The sequence below is a fragment of the Ursus americanus genome, chromosome 25 (assembly GCF_024610735.1).
Source record: "Ursus americanus isolate L20-20 chromosome 25, mUrsAme1.1.p, whole genome shotgun sequence".
Taxonomy (NCBI): Eukaryota; Metazoa; Chordata; class Mammalia; order Carnivora; family Ursidae; genus Ursus; species Ursus americanus.
In genome coordinates, this window is record NC_142151.1 from 10,040,418 (window position 1) to 10,055,737 (window position 15,320).

The window sequence follows — 15,320 nt, forward strand, 5'->3', positions numbered from 1 at the left end:
CATTTGCTTAGAGGTGAAATAAAATTGGCAAAGAGTGGAATAAGAAGATTACAGGGGCACCTGCATGGCTTAGTCGGTTGGGCGGCCGACTCTTGATTTTGGCTTAGGTCATGATCTCAGGGTTGTGAGATCAAGCCCTGCTTGCATGCTTGCTCTCTCCTGCTCTCTAAAATAAATCTTTAAAAAGATAATTAGAAGATTCATGGTAACTTTAAGAATGAAGCAAATTTATTGCACAAGAGAGGCAATGTGTTCTGATCTTAAGATATCCCACAATGTAGATCAGTACTGTGATGCTAAAGTAACAATCCATTAAAGCCAGCACAGTAAGAAATCCTCTTGATGGTGTAACCTGATTCAATCATAAAATTGGAAATTTTCTCAGTGACCTACAACGACCTATAAAATAACCCATTAAAAATACTTTTAAAAATCTTAGCTCAAGGGCGCTTGGGTGGCTCAGTCAGTTGAACGTCTGCCTTCGGCTCAGGTCATGATCTCAGGGTTGTGGGATCGAGCCTCCCATTGGGCTCCGTGCTTGAGTCTGCTTGAGATTTTCTCCCTCTCCCTCTGCCCCTCCCCCGACTCAGGCTCTCCCACTGTCTCTCTCAAATAAATGCAATCTTTATTTTTTATTTTTTAAAGGATTTTATTTGTCAGAGAGCGAGCGAGGGAGCACACAAGCAGGGAGAGCTGCAGGCAGAGGGAGAAGCAGGCTCCCTGTTGAGCAAGGAGCCCAATGCAGGACTTGACCCCAGGACCCTGGGATCATACCCTGAGCCAAAGGCAGATGCTTAACCAACTGAGCAACCCAGGCGTCCCAAATAAATACAATCTTTTAAAAAAAAAAAAGCTTATTGTTTAAAGCATCCATGCTAGTGTCACTTTGGATCCTTCAACAGGCAGACATTGAGATGGAGTTAGATATGCTAGAGGTGTTTTGAAGAAGATGGCAGTGAAGGGTACAAGGGAGAGGGAACAGTAGCCAGGAAAAAGTATATGACACCTATGACAGAAGAAAATTGAATGGAAAGAGCATCAGACCTAAGCTGTTCTGAAAAAGTCTCTGCCAGCCTGATAGAGGAGTGGTAGAGCAGATTACCCAATACAGCAGTTCAGCATTGGACAGAAAGGGCCTGGCTAGTATGCTGGGAGCAGCCTGAGGAGAAATTGGCCTCCATATGAATGCTGTGACAGATCAGGAATTGAAGCTGGAGGCTGCTTGCATCAAGTTTTCCCCGCACCCACCCCCAACCCAGCTTTATTGAGATAAAATTGAAATGTAACATTGTATCAACTTAAGGTGTTTATTTACTTTTAAATATTTTATTTATTCATTTGAGAGAGAGACAGAGACAGAGCACAAGCAAGGGGAGAGGGAGAGGGAGAAGCAGACTCCCCACTGAGCTGGGATCCTGACATGGGGCTCTATCCCAGGACCTGGAGATCATGACCTGAGCTGAAGGCAGACCCTTAAACATCTGAGCCACCCAGGTGCTCCCAAATTAAGGTATTTAACAATGATTTGCTATGTGTATATACTGCAGAATTACTACACTGGGTTTAGTTAACATCCACCACCACAGTTTAAATGTTTTTTTCTTAGATTTCTAAAGATCTACTTTCTTAGAAATTTTAAAATATGCAGTAAAGCATTATTAACTGTAGTCAACATGCTGTACATGACATCCCCAGAACTCATTTATCTTACCACTGGAGGTTTGTACCTTTTGGCCACCTTCACCTATCCTCCCTCCCTCTCTCCTCTGCAAGTCCACCTCTGACCAACCACAAATCTGATCTTTTTTCCTATGCGTTTTTGTTTTTTAGATTCCACATAGTTCATTATAGTATTTATCATTCTTTGCCAGACTTTATTTCACTTAGCATAATGCCCTCATGTTCCATCCATGTTGTCACAGGTGGTAAGATTTCCTTTTTTTATAGCAGAATAATACCCCATTGCATCTAGTGCATCTGGATACCACATTATTTTTATCCATTCATTCATTAATGGACACTTCAAGTTGTTCCCATACCATGGCTGTTATAAAGCTGTAGTGAACATGTAGTTGAAGGTATTGGAACATATAGTAGTTCTAGTTTTAATTTTTGGAGGTGCCCCATAATGTTTTTCATGGTGGCTGTACCAATTTACATTCCCATCAGCAAGCAGGGTACGCGCTTTTCCTTTTCTCCACATCTTTGCCAGCATTTCTCTCTTGTCTTTTTGATAATAGCCATTCTAATAGGTATGAAGTGATAGCTCATTGTGGTTTTGATTTGCATTTCACTGATGATTAGTGATGTTGCACTTTTTCATGTGCCTGTTAGCCTCTCGTGGCTTATGTTTGGAAAAATTTGTATTCAGGTCCTGTGTCCATTTTTATTAACCACTTACAAAATATATAATTTGTACGTATTTTCTACTGTTCCATAGGTTGTCTCTTCGTGTTTTCCTTCAGTCTGTAGAAGCTTTTTAGTTTGATTGGTTTTGTTTGCCTTTGCTTTTGGTGTCAAATCCAAAAAAATGATTGCCAAGACCACTGTCAAGGAGCTTACCTTCTGTTTTCTCGTAGGAGTTTTATGATTTCAACTTCTATGTTCAAGTCTTTCATTTTTTTTTTCTTTCATTTATTTTGAGTTAATTCTTGTATATGCTTTACAGTAAGGGTTCAGTTTCATTCTTTTTACATGTGGCTGTCCAGTTTTCCAACACCATTAATTATAGTATCCTTTCCCCATTTTATATTGTTGGCTACATTTTAAATTAATTGAGCATATATGTTTGGGTTTATTTCTAGGCTCTGTATTGTGTTCCATTGATTTATGTGTCTGTTTTTATGCCAATGTCATACTGTTTTGATTACTACACTTTGAAATCAGTAAGTATGATGTCTCTAGGTTCTTTGCATCAGGTTTTCTTGAAGAGATCTGAGTGGCACACCTCTATGGCAGCCACATTCCACCCCTTAGGCTGCACAGATCTGCTCCACATCCTTTTGATGGAGCAGCTCCTTTAGAGTTCCATGAGTCTCTTACATAAAAACTAAATTGTATCTTTTCCCACCACTGACATATATAATACCATAGATCTGGCAGATCATATGACCCAATTTGCAGGGTTACTTGGATCACATCCTGAATCTTCTGCAGATCCCTTTCCTGATCCAGGCCTCAAACTTATTAGCCTTTTACATCATCCAGTATGTGGGTTGGAATACTGTTTCTAGGTGGAATGTGTTGCCTCCAGGATCCAGATAGAGCCACCAGGTATTGTGCTTGCTTCCTTGTAGCAGGTGATGCAAATATAGCAAGCTTTTACTTTGTAGGGGATGTCCCAGCATGCCCTTTACCACTGGGTCTCCTAAAAACTTCCTAAGAATGGCAGACCCTCAAATCTTTTTAGAGTTTATCTCCTGCCCTCTGAAACACGTTATCTCCATAAGGCCTTCAGTGTGGTAAGCTAACTTCTGCTTATCTTGTCCAGTCAGCATGATATCATTGATGTGATGGTCTGTGGAATGTCCATATGATGTACAGTTTATATCATCTAAAGTGCAATGGTTAACATATCCCTGGAGCAGAACTAAGTGAATATTTTCCATTCCATGTAAATGTAAACTATTTCCAGTCTTCTTCTGTTTAAGATAGAATTTTTTTTTTTTTTAATTTATCAGATCAGTGGTTGTATATTAGGTACCTGAGATCTAATACCATTGCTGTGTGCAGTCATTGGCTAGGAGTAAGCCAGGAAGACAGTCACCTTGAATGCTGAGGTGGATCCAAAAGAGGGGCAGCTGGAGACTGGCCAGACAACTACATTTTTCACAGGAAGTTTTAGGAGAGGGCTGATTGGCAAACCTCAGTACCTCAATGGCTGTCACAGTGCTCATGGTAAACAAATGGGTCTCAAGAAGAAAATAAACCAAAAAGATCCATCAGTACCTCTCCCCGTCCTCCTGACCTTACTCCCTGGAGGGAATCACTGTTAACACTTTCTTACATATCCTTCCAGAATTTCTAAATCATTCATGAGCATGTTTTTTTCTCTTAAACCCAGTGGGATCATGACATAAACAGTGTCCCATAACTTCACAGCATGTCTGAATATCTTGCCATACAAATAGGTATAATTCTACCTCGGTTTTTTTAAACATATTTAAAAATTTAAAAATTTAAACATTATTTTTTTAAAAATAAAATTCTCCTTGCTTCTGTCATAATTTATTTCCTTGGCTAAGTTACATGAAATATTCCAGTATTCTTTAAATGAAGTTTTCCTTTTTAAAATTTTTTCTATTCTATGTATGCCACCAAATAATTCTAATACAAGAAAAGAGAATGAAAAAAAGAAAATAAACTTTATTTGACAAATTTTTCTAGGATAACCAATTGAAAATTATTTGAACAGAAATTGAGCTTTCCTGGAGAGGTCAAAACAAAGCAAAAACTGGCTTACTTCTGTAATCAAGAAGCCTTATATTGACCTGAGTGGCGCTAGGTCTAACGGAGGATAGCTGGACCATATTAGGGATGTGGTAGGATTAAAGAATTGCCAAGTCTAATTAACATCTAGGGACTATACAGAGCCAGCAGGAATAGTAAAGTCATTTCTACCAGTTAATAAAATCAATTATGTATTTAAACACACTCAGGAAATATATTCAAAATCTGTGTCTGGCCTAATTAGGGTAGGGAATCATAATGAATGCAAAAAGAAAACGGCTGCCAACCAATCCAATATTTCCAAAACAATTTTTATAGTCCTCAGTTTTATTTCCGTGTACATTCCATCTCTAATTCTACAGGAAAATCCATTTGAGCAAAAACATGCCATTAGAAACATTTAATATGTATTTGTTGGTGCAAGTCATAAACATAAATTCATTTTATAAGCAGAGGAATTAGCATAATTCTAGACCACTTAATGCAAGGCATCTGTGCCAAAGAGCCTGAATTATATATAGTGGGCCTAGTCTGGGTTGAACGGACCTGACTTTCGATTACATAAATACATTAACCTTCAGGGCAGATCTGTATGGATTTCCTAGTTCATGGAGTTGTGGTTTTTTGGGGTTTGTTTTTGTTTTTGAGATTTTATCTATGAGACAGCACAGGCAGGGTGAAGGGCAGAGGGAGAAGCAGGGAGCCCAATGTGGGACTCAGTCCTGGGACTCTGGGATCATGACCCAAGCTGAAGGCAGACCAACCAGCCACTTCTGGTTCATGGAGTTTGCAATTAAGTCAACTAATAAACAAGAAAGATAAAGTCTTATTTGCCCAATAGTGTCTGATAACCCTAGCCTAATTGTTTGACAAATATTATCATGCATAATGAGCAAATAAGTTAAAACAGACTCTAAATCTCAGCTGTTTCACGTACTAGTTTTGAGATTGTGGGCAAGTTAAACTTTCTATGCACCAATTTTTTTTTATCTGCAAAAGATGATCAGTGGTAAGTTTTTCCTTTATTTGGGAGTAATCCTAGTAGCATTTGGTACATAAATGCTATTAAATGGCTCTCCTAGAATTTCTCCCCTTTGCACTGAACAATCATATCAGAAATACAGATAATCTCTCTTCCACTAGCCAAAATTCTGTTGGAATATGGAGAAAAGAAAAAATACTTGTGAACAATTGCATAATATCAACAGTGAAAAAGCAACCCACAAAATGCAAGAATGTTTGCAAATCATGTATCTGATAAGAGAATAATAACCAGAATATATAGAGAACTCCTAAAAGTCAACAATAGAGAAGACGACCAAATTTAAAAACGGGCAAAAGATTTAAATATACATTTCTCCAAAGATGTACAAATGGCCAATAAGCACATGAAAAAGATGCTCAATGTCACTAATCAATGAAGTCCAAATCAAACCACAGTGTGTTATCACCTTACACTTACTAGGATAACTAGTAACAAGTGTTGGCAAGATAGGTCAGCCCCTCCTGAAATAGTTTCCCACAACAATAAAAGGGAGGGGGCAGTTTTCTTTCCCAGAAGACAGATGAAGGAAATGAAAATGGTTGAGAAATATTAATGTAAAGACAATATTGTCTGTGGCTCCTGGGTAGCTCAGTCGACTGAGCATCTGACTCCTGATTTTAGCTCAGATCATGATCTCAGGGTTGTGACATCAAGCCACGTGGAGCTCCACACTCAGTGGAGAGTCTGCTTCAAAAGATTCTCTCCCTCTCCCCCCGCCACTCACACTCTCTAAATAAATAAATCTTAAAAAAAAAAATAACCTTGTCTTTTTTTTTTTAAAGATTTTATTTATTTTTTTATTTTTTTTTTTTAAGATTTTATTTATTTATTCGACAGAGAGAGACAACCAGCGAGAGAGGGAACACAAGCAGGGGGAGTGGGAGAGGAAGAAGCAGGCTCATAGCGGAGGAGCCTAATGTGGGGCTCGATCCCATAACGCCGGGATCACGCCCTGAGCCAAAGGCAGGCGCTTAACCACTGTGCCACCCAGGCGCCCCTAGATAACCTTGTCTTAGTGGAGACAATAATTTGGAAGGTTAAGGCACAGATTTGGGGAAATTAAGTAACCTTCCAATGGTCACATAGTAACAAACCCAAGATACGAAAAACACTAGCTTTTTTTTTTTTTTTTTTTTAAGATTTTATTTATTTGACAGAGGCAATGAGAGAGGGAACACAAGCAGGGGGAGTGGGAAAGGGAGAAGCAGGCTTCCCGCTGAGCAGGGAGCCCGATGCGGGGCTCAATCCTAGAATGCCAGGACCATGACCTGAGCAGAAGGCAGACTCTTTAACTACTGACCCACCCAAGTGCCCCAACACTAGCCTTTTGTCAACTCTTAGTTGCTGCTATCAGAGTAGGGATTCTGGTCTACTTTATGATGATCTGGTAAAGGGAAATTAGTTGGAATAGCTCTGGAGACCCAGGGAGTAAGAATGAAGTCTTTTCCACTAAGTATTGGCAAAATTCTAAAACACCCTCCAAGATTCCTATCTGTCAGTGTACATGCCCTACATAGCCCCCTCTTCTCGAATGGAGCCTTTGAATATGATGGGATATTATTCCTGTGATTAAGCTATGTTATATGAAACAGGTAAGGGGATTTTGCTGTTACAATTTAGGCCTCTAATCAGTTGATTTTAAGTTGATCAAAAGGTGGGTCCTTGGTGGGCCCTACCTAATTAGGTGAGCCAGTTAAAAGAAGATCTGGAGGACAGGGACAGGAGAAACCAGATTTGAAACAGCAGAGACTCTTGTTGGCCTTGAAGAAACAAACTGCTATATGGAAAGGTCCATATGGCGGTCCATATGGCAAGGAACAGTGAGTGACCTCTAAGAGTCAAGCCTAAACTATCACCAGCAACTACTGAACTTGGAAAAGGAACCTGAGCCTCAGATGAGATTGCAGCTTAGGTAAGATCTGAGTAGACCTGTGTCCAGACTCCTGACCCATGAAAACTGTAAGATAATAAATATGTGTTGTTTCAAACCACAAAAACTTGTGGCAGTTTGTTACACAGAAATGGAAACCTAACACAAGTATACTTATAGTAAAAATATTTATATAAGATATCAAATATATTTGATATTTTTATATATGTGTATTATACATTATAGAAATATATATTTTATACTATAAAATACAGTATATAGACTCTGGCAGATATGTGCTGCCTTGTCTGATGGGGTAACATAGCTTACAGGTTCACAGGCATAGGAGTCTAGTGTATTGAATAATCTATAGCATTATGTAATGGAGAGAATATTGGATTGAGAGACAGGAAATAGTATTGCATGCTGGTGCAGCCACTCACTGAGTAACCCTAGATAAATCAATTTGGGGCAGCTTCAGTTCCCAAGGAAGCAATTAGACTGGTTGGTGGTAATAGTTGTACAACAGTGTGAATATACTTAATGCCACTGAACTGTATACTAAAAATGGTTAAAGGGTGAACTTTATGTTGTGTATATTTTACCACAATTTTTAAAAATTGAATGCTTGGAACACAATTCTGCCATTAGTTTATAAGGTGCTCATTTTACCACATCTCTATCAGCATTAAAAATCTGACAAACTTTTTTAAAAAGGATGATATTCTATAGTCGGTCTTCAGTGAATTCTAGTAGGAATATTAGACTTTTTTGCCCTTTGAAATTATGTTTTTGAGGCATTTCAAGCAGCGCTTAATATCAGATCCTCTTTCCACAGTTTGAGTCACTTTATTCCCATCTCAGCCCAATCTCTACATTAAATTCTGGTCTTTGGTAAAACACATTAAATATCTCTTGTTCAACAATAACACTTGGCATCAAATAACCTTTGTTATTGGCAAGACTCACTCTGATATTATATCACATTTTTGGTAATTGTATTTCTGTTTTGTTTCCTATGGCTGCCTGCCTATTTTTGTAACCTTCCTAATATCCTAAATGCTCTATGACTTTTATACAACAAATACTTAAAGTGTCTACTCTGTACTGTGCACTATTTTAGTTGCTTAGGTTAAAATAGGGAAAAACAAAAAAGTCTTGCCATTATTTACTTTTTAGTACAGCAGGGGAAACAGTAAGTTATAAATGTGATTAAGCTGAAAGTGTTCCTGTAACGTTTGAGGAGCAGCAGTGAGTATGGATGGACAGAGAGAGCAGTAGTAGGTCAGAGAGGTAATGAAGGGCCAGGTTAAATAGGGATTTAGGATAACTGTAGAGGCATTGTTTTAATTTGAGAGAAATTGAAAGGCATAGCACACTTTTTTTTTTTTAAGATTTTATTTATTTGAGAGAGAAGAGAGCATGAGACGGGGTAGGGTCAGAGGGAGAAGCAGACTCCCCACTGAGCAGGAAGCCCAATCCAATGTAGGGGCTCCATCCTGGGACTCCGGGATCATGACTGGAGCCAAAGGCAGATGCTTATCCAACTGAGCCACCCAGGCACCCCTGCACTGCACACTTTTTAACAGAAAAGTAATATGATCTAATTTATATTTTAAAGGCTAAAAAAAAAAAAAGACCTATTTTAGCTACACTGTTGATAATAGACTCTGGACAATCATAGGTAGAAACAGGGAGACTATGAAAGTAATATAGCGAAGAGGACTTCAACTTCTTGCCAAGATGGAGTAACAGACTAAATTTACCCTGCCATCTGAAACAACTAAAAAACAGGACATAATATGTAAAATAAATATTGAATATCAGCAGCTGATAATGATTCCTTAGAGAGGGAAAAAAACTAAGGTGAGCCCTGTGATTGCTAGCATCCTACATGGGGAGTTTCTTCATCCCAGTGCAGGGGAAGGCAATCTAACAGCAGCTTAGTGGTCTTACTGAATTGAAGGAGTGGAGTTGAGAATTAGAGCACCAGCACAGCTGGAATTCCCAGAGCAGAGTACCAGAGGAAGGAGCTGCACAGAGTACAGAGGTTGCAGAGGGTCTCCCTGAGTGTCTGGATGAGTACTGTTCAGAACATGTGTACGAAGAAACTACCCAAGGACAGGAAAAGAACCACCTGAAATCACTAGTGGGAAGAGTTCCTGGGGCTCACAAGAGGCTTGGAATAGTATTCCCACAAGCCAGAGTGGAAAAACTAAGTAGATTATGGGGGGGAAAGTAGAGAACTCAGATGGGTATTGCTTCAGGAGTGGGAAAAAAAATTGCCCTAGACTAAAGGCTGCTCCATCACAGACAATAGATTGGGGCAGACAATAGATTAGCCAAAAGTCATTAAAGGGAAACGGTGAGGAATGAGATGACCAGATGGGCTTTGGAAACTCCAACATATTCCTGGGATCTAAGAGGCCACATGCATGAGTAGGGCTTTGCACATGCTAAGGAAAGACCTGACAAGGTCCTAAGCTCTCACTTCTGACTGGCCTTGTGAGTACACACTAGCCCAAAATAAAGGCTAAGATAAAGTTGTAAACTGTTTGGATAAATGCAGAAGATGTGCTCCAACATGCACAAAGACCTCTCAGCAAAGACAGAGATTTACTCTTTTTAGGCACATAAGGAAATTTCTCTCCAATTATCAGCTGACCATTGAGCTAACCGAGTAGGGGCGTCCGTGGCTCTAAACACACACACACACACACACACACACACACACACACACACACACACACAATTACAGACTAAACAGCATCAGTCCAGAGTCACTGAACAAACAACTACAAGTAGCAACAATACACCCTGGGAGGGTGAAAGAATCTGATTTCCAGACTTGCTTAATTACATTGTTTGAAATGCCCCCATTTTCTTTCTCTCTCTTTTTTTTAAAGATTTATTTATTTGAGAGAGAGAGAGCATGTGCGTGCTTGCTCGAGCATAAGCTGAGGGAAAGGGCAGAGGGAGAGGGAGAAGCAAACTCCTCGCAGAGCTGGGAGCCCGACGCAGGGCTCGATCCCAGGACCCTGATATCATGACCTGAACCGAAGGCAGATGCTTAGCTTACTGAGCCATGAAGGTTCCTCATAAGATAAAAAGTATTAAAAGGGTCCAGATAAAATTTCTGGAGTTGAAATATACTATATCTGAAATGGAATAAGCACTAAAGGAGCTTTGAGGAGGAATAATAAAGAATCAGCAAACTCGAGGAAGGTCAATTTAAGATTATACAACATAAAATGGGGGTGGTGTGGAGCTATATATATATATATATATACAAACAGTTTTTGTAAACTATTGACATGAAATTTTTATTAATCCAAGTTAGATTGCTATCAATTAAGATGTTAATAATAATCCACAGAGCAACCACTAAGAAAATAATTTAAAAATATATAGTAAAACAATAAGGAAATTAAAACAATACTGTAGAATCATCTATTTGACAGAAAAGAATGCAGTAATGGAAGAACCGAGGAATGGAAAAAAATATAGTAAATAGCAAAATGGCAGACATATATCCTCCTTTATCCTTTATTACATTAAATGTGAGCAGATTAAATTCTCAAACAGCAGAAATTGGCATATGGCTATATGAAAGGAAAAAAGAAACATCCAATTTTGTTATCATTTTAGATTCAAAGAAAAAGTAGGTTCACAGTAAAAGGATAGTAAAAGATATGCCATGAAATAGTTACCAAAAGAGAACTAGAGTACTGTACTAATATCAGGTAATATGGATTTTAAGACAAAAATTGTTACAAGGGAAGAAAAGGGCATAATGACAAAGGTTAGTCTATCAAGAAGAAATAACAATTATAAATGCACTTAATAACAGAAACCCAAAAAGCATGAAGCAAAAAAATGGACAAAATCGAAGAGAGACAAAATACCCACTTTTGATAATGGATAGAACCAGGCAGAAGAGCAACAAGTAAGAAGACTTGAACAGCAGTAAAAACCAGTTACACTTAATAGACATCTGTGGAATACTTCAATACCCAACAGCAGCAAGAGACATTTTTTTCTCTAGCACATATAAAACATATTCCAGGATAGAACATATGCTATGCCATAAAAAAAGCCTCAATAAATTTGAAAGGATAGAGATTATACAAGTTATATTCTCTAACCACAATGGAAGAATTACAAACCAGTAACAGAAAGAAATTAGGGGAATTCACAGCTATGTGGAAATTAAACATCTAAAGAAGAAATCACAAAGAAATTGGAAAATAATTTGGGAAGAATAAAAATAAAGATACAATATACAGAAATTTATGGGATACAATGAAAGCAATGGTTAGAGGTAAATAAATACTGTAAACACCTACATTAAAAATGAAGAAAGAATGCATATAATTTACCTGACCTTCCTTGCACCTTAGGAACTAAGAAGAGAAGAGCAAACTAAATCCCCAGCAAGTGGAAGGAAGGAAATAATAAATACTAGAGAAGAAATTAATGAAATAGAGAATACAAAAACAATCAAGAAAATTAAAACAAAACAATGTTTGCTCTTTAAAATGAACAACAAAATTGACAGACCATTAGCTGAACTGACCAAGGTGGGGGTGTGGTGGAGAGAACACTCATTATTAAAATTATGAATGAAATAGGGAACATTACTGTTGACTTTACTGAGATAAAAAAGATTATTAGAGAATACCGTGAGCAACTATATGTCAACAAATTAGATAACCTGGAAAATAGACAAATTCCTAGAAAAATACAAACTATCAAAAACTGACTCAAGGTAATGTAGAAAATCTGAAACGGACACATAAAAAATAAAGACATTGAGTTAGTAATAATGTTTTTAAGATATTTCATTTATTCATTTGAGAGAGACAGGGAGAGAGAGAGAGCACAAGCCGCGGAGAGGGGCAGAGAAAAAGGGAGAAGCAGACTCCCTGAGGAGCAGGAAACCCCACTCCGGGCTCAATCCCAGGACCCTGAGATCATGTCCTGAGCTGAAGGCACCCGCTGAACTGACTGAGCCACCCAGGCATCCCCAGGAATAAAAATTTCTTACAAAGAAAAACCCTGCCCAGGTAGCTTACTGATAAATCCTACTAAATGTATAAAGAATTAACACCAATTCTTCATGAACTCTTCTAAAAAAATAGAAGAGTAAGGAATACTACTCAACTGAGTATATGAAGTAGTATTACCATGACACCAAAATTTGACAAAAACATCACAAAGAAAACCACAGATCAGTATTTCTTATGAATATAGATGAAAAAATCCTCACCAAATACTAGCAAAGTGAATGTAGCTTTATATAAAAAGGATTATATGCCATGGCAAAGTGAGATTTATCTTAGGAATGCAAAGTTAATTCACCATCCAGAAATCAATGTAAGAATGTAATATATCAATAGAATAAAAGTCAAAACCACACAAATATATCAACATGATTTGCAGAAAAATTACTTAACAAAATCCAATACCCTTACTTGATAAATAAATTAGGAATAGAAGGGAACTCCTTCAACAGGAGAAAGAACAACTGGCAAAGTTGAGCCAAATCAATGATCAATTAATATAATTCATCATATCCATTATATCAAAATATGATATCAATAGATGCAGAAAAGCCACTTGGCAAAATCCAATCCCCATTCTTGATTAAAATTTTTAAAAGCAAAAAAAAACAAAAAAAAAAAAAACCAAAAAAAACTTTAAACAAACTAGAAAGAGAAGGAAACTTCCTCAACTTGACAGAGAACATCTACACAAAAAACTTAGAGCTAAGTGAGAAATCATATGCTTTCCTCCTAAGACCAGAAACAGGGCACGGAGGTACTCTCTCACTTCGCATGTAACCGTAATTCATTTCTTGTTATTGCCGAGTAGCATTCCACGTATACTGTCAAACACTCCCTCTTCTACTTTCCGGAAAAGCTAGTGTAGAATTGCTATCATCCTTCTCTAAATATTTGTAGAATTCCCCAGGGAATCCATATGAGTTGAGAGTTTTCTTTGTGGGAGGATTTTTAAATATAAATTTGATTTCTTTAATGTATATTGGACTAGTTACATCATCTATTTTTTCTTGAAAGAGCTTTGTAATTTGTATCTTCAAAAAATTTCTTCATTTAGCTGCCAAATGTGTTGTCATAACATTGTTCATAATATTTTCTCGTTATCTTTTTTTTTTTTTAAGATTTTATTTGAGAGAGAGAGAGTGAGTGAGAGAGAGCCCAAGAGGAGGGAGGGTCAGAGGGAGAAGCAGACCATCTACTGAGCAGGGAGCCTGATCTTGGGACTCCGGGATCATGACCTGAGCCGAAGGCAGACGCTTAACCAACTGAGCCACCCAGGCGCCCTCCTCATTATCTCTTTGATGTCACTAGAATGTTTGTAGTATTTTGTATTTGCCTCCTTAGTTAACTTGGCCCGATCTTAAAGCTCCCCAGCTGGCAGGGAAGCAAGCATACTTAATCAAAATCTCTAAATCTCTTGGGGCGCCTGGGTGGCTCAGTCGTTAAGGGTCTGCCTTCCGCTCAGGGCGTGATCCCTGCATTCTGGGATCGAGCCCCACATCAGGCTCCTCCGCTATGAGCCTGCTTCTTCCTCTCCCACTCCCCCTGCTTGTGTTCCCTCTCTCACTGGCTGTCTCTCTCTCTCTGTCAAATAAATAAATAAAATCTTTAAAAAAAAAATCTCGTAATCTCTCCTTAGAAAGTTTTCTCTGGGGGTGCCTGGGTGGCTCAGTCGTTAAGGGTGTGCCTTCAGCTCAGGGCGTGATTCCAGCGTTCTGGGATTGAGCCCCACATATGGCTCCTCCGCTATGAGCCTGCTTCTTCCTCTCCCACTCTCCCTGCTTGTGTTCCCTCTCTCGCTGGCTGTCTCTGTCTCTGTCAAATAAATAAATAAAATCTTCAAAAAAAAAAAAAAAGTTTTCTCTGAAGACATTTAAAAATTCTTAATTGTCCTTCAATTACATCTTAGGGGATTGTGTGTATCTGAAAGACTGGCAATCACTGGGGATAGTAGAGATGTAGGAGATATATAAAAAGATTGAATAAAATCAGTGAAATGAGAGGCACCTGGCTGGCTCAGTCAGTGGAGCGTGTGACTCTTTATGTCAGGATTGTGAGTTCAAGCCCCATATTGGTTGTAGAGATTACTTTTTAAAAAATCAGTGAAATGAAAAGAATCTGAATAAGTCGCTTAGGTCATCCTTCTGCCTTGAGTTAAGTTCATGTTTGAACAACCTGGGCAACTGACATTTTAGCTTAGTTTCTTAAAACTTCTTTCACAAAGATTCTGTTACCTCCCTTTAGCCTTCTAGCCCAAAGGTAACAATCTGTCTGAAAAGATGCTTCCTAATGTCTGTGCTCATGTGACTGTCCATTTCTGCTCATGCCTTTTAAAATAATTGCTTTGTCCTATTCTATCCTTTTCCCTTGGATGGGTCCTTTGTACTCTGATTCCACCTACTGGTTGGAGCCTGAAATAACAATGGATTTCACGATCAGTCCACTTCCTTTTACTGCTGTGAGTATGGAATTTGTTATTGATGGAAATAGGCATCTCTTCTAGGAACTTGGTGACATTCTTTGGATTTTAAACATCTTAATCTTAATCTTTAATCTTACCCCTTCAAATTCCCACCAAATCTGTCCAACGACCTTAAGAAAGCCAGACAGTATAGAAGGCATTTTTAGAAGGATGCTCTTGGAATTTTTATAGAATCCTGTTATGCCTCGTTGTTAGACAAGTGTCTGAAGATAAGTCTCTACTGTTAACTTTTCAGTTTTTTGAGAAGTAGAATAAATTCCATGCAAACGTCTAATTGATATTTGACAATAAATTAATGCTAAATTTATAATTAGAGATTTTTTTCTTTGTGGTTGCCCTAGGGATTACCATTAATATCTTCAATTATAATAATCTAGTTTGGATTAATGCCAATTTAATTTCAAGAGTATA